Raw genomic sequence first — 6,794 nt, 5'->3', positions numbered from 1 at the left:
TTCTGAGGTCGGATTCGGATTCAGCGCAGCAAAAACCTTCGGGTATACTAGGTCTGGTCTCTGGTTCCGGACCTTTGTCAAATTTTGTCAGCCTGTGTAATTAATCTTTGCGAATCAGGACATAGAAAATAGTTTGTAAAAAGTAAGCGCATGTAATGTAGTTATTTACTAATTTTTTGAAAATTTTTGCTCTGAAAATGGTTATTAAATTCGACGTCTGCTGTGCACAATAATTTCTATTATATATCTCGATATTGAAACGACGAACGTTTTTAAATTTCTGCAAAAATCTGTAGACATTGTTATTTTCAATAAGAAATTTATGCGATTAATATTCGTGTTCTGTAAAGCAAGAATAGGCTTATAATACTTAGCTTTTTCATAAGATTCTACGTAATGCGCTATTTCCATTTTTGTTTTGCACGTTACAACACAACAATATATGTACATAATTCAATAAATAATACATTTTTAACTTAAAAAATTTATTGTCAATTATTATCAGCGAGTTCACAGCGGCATCCTTCTATCACTTTTCACAGCTTTCTTATTCCGAAGTCAAGTAAGACATGTCAAGAAACAATTACAATATAAAGAACACAAATCGCATTTTCATTCTAATTTAAAATTTCCATCAAGAGCTGGAGCCTTACCGACAGTAGACATGCTGGTAGTACGAACAAGCAACGTTGATCGATCAGATTAATTCAAAAAATTAGACAGTAACCGCATATCCCACAACCATGGAACCCCTTTCGACGACGGGGAAATATTCGGAGTGCATTTTTATAGGCTCAAAACCGAATTATCATTGACCGCTGGTAAGTTTTGAGTGTATCATGAATTTCGCCATTTTTGTGCGCACTGTTCCAACAGCCTTAAAAACAAGAAAAAATCTGCCTCAGCCCGGATTTGAACGGGGCAAAGTATAACTTTAAAATTATTATTTACCTCCCCCTTGAGAGTGGAGGAAAGAGGATAATTATTGTGTGCCCCCCCCCCCCAAGCCCTTCTCTGGATCCGCGCCTGTCTGAAACTCCTAAACCATTCTCCTTTAAATCTAACCTGAAAAGACAGGGCATACCCAGGAAACAAAAATCCATTCACTTGCATTCGAATGGGTTTTGAGGTCTTCTGAATAGCGTATCTGTCACTGGAATTCCAGATACCTGCCCATAGGTTAGAGTTAGTTTCGAATGAGAAACCGGCTTTTTTAATCGGCCACGTAATCTTTTTCACATACCCATTCAGTAGCGATTATGAATCAGCATTAACCAATAGAGAAACAACAGTTCCGATAGAAAATTATTAATTTAAAAAATTAAATTGAATGGTTTAAATTATTTATTAAAAACTAGTTAAATGGATATCTTTTAAGAAAATCCTGGCATACATGTGGTCTACTTTTATTTACAGACTATTTATTTTCAGGCACTTTAATTGATTTTGTTGAAAATTTTTTTCACATATTTGCATCAAACCACATCAGAATGTTAAAAATTTATTTATACAGTAAGGGCGTTTACTATGTAGTCATAGGGAATATAATTATATAAACTCTAGTATAAAATGCAACCCGTTTTGCATTTGTGTAATGCAAAAAAGTACTATATAGGCGATTTTAATTCGGTTTCCAAATCTCCCGCGCTCGAGATCTTGCGCCGATTGATCAAGGTCTTCGAGACTCAGAAGACATGCGCAAATCATATGAATAACCAAATTCTGAAAAAGGTTATGTTCCCCAGGATTCACCGCGCATTTTAAATAAGTAATTAGTTACGAATTAAAAACAATGTAACACAATATTAGAATGTGTTCCCAAAAATCCTCGGGACGTGGTTACTTTGGTAAATTTTTCCTATATCTTTGTTTGCGAAATCTTTTTTATTCGTTGATATCATTGAATTATTTGAAACATATAATTAGTAAAAAAAACCTGGTAAAATGTTTTGAAACCTTTTTATATTTTCCAAATGTTTTAAAATCTTTGTGAAATTTTTATGAAATATTTAAAATCTGATAAACAAGCCTTCATGAAATGTTCAAAATCCTTTTAAATATTTTTAAATCTTTGAAAAATTTTGAAATCTTTATTAATGTTTTGTAATATGGTGTATACTCAAAAACCGAGTGGTGAAACTCTGAAAAATTCCGTTATATGGCCATGGCTCATTCTAATAGACCTTTTTATTCTAGACGTCGGCAGTGCGCACGTGGCGAAATTTTACGTCATTTCCGTATTTTTCGAACAGTTTTATGTCGAAATGTATGGAAAATATTTTTAATGAAAACGAAACCAAAAAATTAATTTGTAAATAACAAAGATTTTTAAAGTACAAAAATTTTAAGTCTGTTTAAAAAAAAAGGTGAAAGACGTGCAAAGATTGCGGTGACCAAGGCCATTATTTGTATCTGTTGACACCTGTCATCTTCTAAAAAATGCTTAAAAATTCGGCGAAACTCACGGAAGATGATGTTCCAGGTGCAAAATTAGTGCACGAATCAGTAGAAGAGTACAGTATTGAGCGGCTGAAACGATGTCCTAAAGATAGAAAATTACCATTAAAAGGAAAAAAACGTGATTTAGTGGAAAGGTTAGTTGAGGTTCTGTATGGCAGGTATAAATACTTTCTTTTATACAAGATTTGCATTTCAGAACTTTATTTGAGTAAATATTTAATATTCATACAAATATAAAATAACACAATATTATATTTTCTACTTCTCTTTTTCAAGTTTAGACAATAAAAAGCCATTTGTTAGTGATTTCCTGGTATAATGAATGTACTAACAAATTTTCCTTCTTTCATATAAACTGGTTATAAATACATAATTATAATAGTTTTGCGTTCTCAGTCGAAAGTATTAAATAGATTTTATTTTTATTAAAAAATTTAGGAGGTTTGAAACCCCTATAACAATGCTTCATTTAATATGTAAGCAAATGTTAGCAAAGGAAGACAATATTAATACCTGCTAAACACTAACTCAACTTACCTTTCTACTGAATCACTTTTTTTTTCCTTTTAAAGATCGTTTCCTATATTTTATCCATCGTTTAAGCTGTTCAACACTGTGTTCTTCCACCGATTTGTGCACTAATTTTGCTCCTGGAACATCATCTTCCGAGATTTTTTCCGGATTTTTAAACATTTTTTTGAAGACGACAGATGTCAACAAATGTAAATAATGGGCTTACTCGCCACACTTTTCGCACCTTTTTTGCAGTTTTTTTTTTTTTTAATATGCTTTAAAATCTGTTGTCTTTAAACTCTGTTTTATTTACACATTTTTTTTTGTTATTTTTATTTAAAATATTTTCCATGCATTTCGACACAAAATTGTTGGAAAAATACGGAAATGGCGTAAAATCCTGGCACGTGCGCACTGTCGACGTCTAGAATAAAAAAGTCTATTCTGAAGCTGAGTTAATATTGAAGATTTCAGCTAATAATTTTTTATAATTTATCTTTTCATTGCAGTTAGTAAAAAGCGTTTGATTCCCATATTTTATTCAATAAGTAAAACAACAGATTTTATCACCAATTAATTACGTACAACCTGCAGATATTCACTTTATTTAATTAATTAAGATCGCAGTACAAAACGATTTTGACACTTGTCAAACTTCAAATATCACTCACGTACCGTTACACTAGTGAAAACCAACTCCAATTTTTAATAAAGTACTTAATTCATGTCCCGAATATATTTATGAACAATTTTAATGTTGTGTTACATTTTTTTTTAATTCGTAACTAATTATTTATTTGAAATGCGTGGTGAATCCTGGGGAACATAAACTTTTTTCAGAATTTGGTTATACGTATATTTCGCGCACGTCTTCTGAGTCTCGAAGCCTTTGGCCAATCGGCGGAAGATCTCGAGCGCGGGAGATTTGGAAACCGAATTAAAATCGCATATATAGTGGTTTTTTGCATTACACAAATGCAAGACGGGTTGCATTGTATGCTAGAGTTTATATAATTATATTCCCTATGACTACATAGTAAACGTCCTTACTGAATATTTGACATATCAAAAACTGAATTTTTGCTTTTAATATGCGTTTATAAATTCTCGTTATCACTGAAAGTGAAAAATAAATAAGTTACAATTTGTAGGTCACATGAAACTTTACATTCCCTACCGAAAGAAATCTCTGAGTTTTCTTTAGCGAAATAGCTTGGCCCATTTGAGTCTGTAAACAAAGTCGATTTGAAACAAAATAGTCTCGGAGATAGTTTCAGAGATTTGGGTCCTTTCTAAGATCCTTTTAGTGGTCCTTAATTGATGAATTTTCTCATTGTACTTATTTATAATTATAACTTATATACTGATATACAATTTTCTAGTTAAATTCAAAAATGTTGTCTTTTTTGGCGTATCTCATTCCATTTACGAGAAACGTTCTATTAATTCCAATTTTAAGCATTAAAAAAAAGTTAGATATCTGAAGTCATCGAAAACCATAGATTCCAAATTATTATGTTTTAGGCTGTTAAATATGAAATTAAAAAAAAATCTACTTCTAAATTTTAATCAGAAAGCTTAACAAAGGACCCTTAAGTGTTGGCTACTTTATTGATATAGCCTCTCTGCTTGTTATTTATGATCGTATTCTTATTTAAATTTCGAAAAGGATATTTTAAAGTCTTCAGACCATTTAAACGAGCTTCCTGGACCTTTAAAAATATCTACCTGAGTGCCTGCGGAGAATTTCTCTGAGATTCTTTGACCTAAAGAATTTTTAGTATATACTCAAAGATTATTTTCGGTAGGGCATGTGCAAATTATAACAGTTACTTCCTAAAATAAAATACAACAATTCATAGTAATTGAACATTTTTTGAACATGGATTTTGAAGGTTAGCTTCAGTTAGCTTCAGTAGTTCGAACAGAAATTGTCAAATGTCAATTTCTGTTCGTCCGTCCTAACCTACGCTAATTTGTTTTCTCGTACTCAGGTTAAGAACCTTTGAAAAAGGTACGCATGTGTACCGAAATGTCAGGAAGTTCAAAAGGAGTTTTTTCTATTAAATAAATATCTGAGTTTCGAAGAACATGTTTTTTTAACTCATATTGATTTTGCGATTTACGATTGGACCGTAAGACATAAATAATTTGAAATCTACGATTTGAAATCAATAAATACTTCTCATTCGCATGAATTAATTTTAAACAATTTTTAATCTGCATATTCTACTCAGTTAAACATAAGCTGAGGTGACATACAATTGGCAGATTCACGCTTATTGAAATTTGCAGTGTGTGCATCGTATTTTTACTATTCGTTGTGATCGTTTAAAAAATCCATTTTAAATTGATTATCAACCCATACGTGTGCACATTAATGAATCGTAGAATGCCCATAGGAATTATTTCAGGTTATTCAGTCTCATTCAGCTCTATTCACTAAGCATTTTAACGAGTGTGGAATGGCAGATTTAAAGCACCGCTCTCAGGTGACCGATTAAAAATATGGCCAACGCATTGAATTTTCATTCTTTCAATCTGCAAATGACAGATACGCAATTCAAACCGACTCGATTTTTACCGGTTCTTTTTTCCTGGGTAGTGAGCCTATCACGCATTAGAAGTTACCACTATTCATTGGCCGACAGCGTAGCAAGGAAAAATTTTACAGACTCCTTTTCATGTCTGCGAGGACATGAACCGGAGGACATCAATCACGCCGTATAGGCTTGCCATCGCTTTTTTTATCAACCCGGTAACAAGCGTTGTATTCAGAAAAATTAAGAATTTGTATTCCTATGAATACACGATTTTTCCTCCGTCTAAAAATCCCCCAACGGGAAAAGAAAAAGTGCGAATCCTATTCCTTTCAATCGACTTAGTAAAATTTAACGAAAGCATTCATTTCACTTATTTTTCATTATTAAATCTTTTTATAACTTATAAATTCCAAAAATATTCAAATTTATATTTATTTATATTTTAATAATTTATTTAAACGTCTTGAAAAATGCAACAAAGAAATCTATGGATATGTGTGAATTTAAATCATTTTAACTCTGGAGAGGCAGAGTTGAATTGGTGAGAATTAAATTTTCAGAATTTACATTCCGCATGAAGGAATTAAAACAACTGATTACACATATTCTGTGAACTTATTAGAAGAAATTAAATAAAATAAAAATATCACCACTTCTGAGGAATAAAAAATATCTCTGTGAGGTTCGTTACCGTTACAATTAGAAGACATTAAATATATTGAAAACACATTCTCTTTGGGAGAATAGAAAACTGTGTGGCGGTCGCTATGGAAATAGAAGTGAATAAGTTTAGGAGATATCTTATTCTTATTGTGGCATTTTAGACAGATGGAAAAATCGCGCATTCAAAATAATAGAATAATCTTCACTTTTGCGCTGAAATCTGAAAATATTAATTTTTCTCTATTCTACGCTTATTACCGGGAACGCAAAATTTCAGACAAATGTTTAATAGGGTTGTTTCCAAAGTCAGATATAATTTTTCCAATAAATGGATCTTATAGTACGTAAAATTCTAATTATAAAAACGCCCATAAAATATTTGTTACATATTGTTTACTATTTTTAATTTAATGTTGAAATATGAATTTTCTGTCACGATGTCGATTGGAAGGTCCCTTTGACGTCAAAGGGGTCATTTTTTCCACCAATCACAGCTCACGTGTCGGTGATTCTCAAATATACGAGGGTGGATTGATAAGTTTCCGGCCTGACCAAGAAAAACAACGTTTTTAAGAATTTTTTTTTTTATTTCTCAACATAATCTCCTCCAAGGCT

This window comes from Belonocnema kinseyi, chromosome 9, assembly GCF_010883055.1.
Source record: "Belonocnema kinseyi isolate 2016_QV_RU_SX_M_011 chromosome 9, B_treatae_v1, whole genome shotgun sequence".
In the NCBI taxonomy this organism is placed as follows: domain Eukaryota; kingdom Metazoa; phylum Arthropoda; class Insecta; order Hymenoptera; family Cynipidae; genus Belonocnema; species Belonocnema kinseyi.
This window is presented reverse-complemented; position numbering follows the sequence as displayed.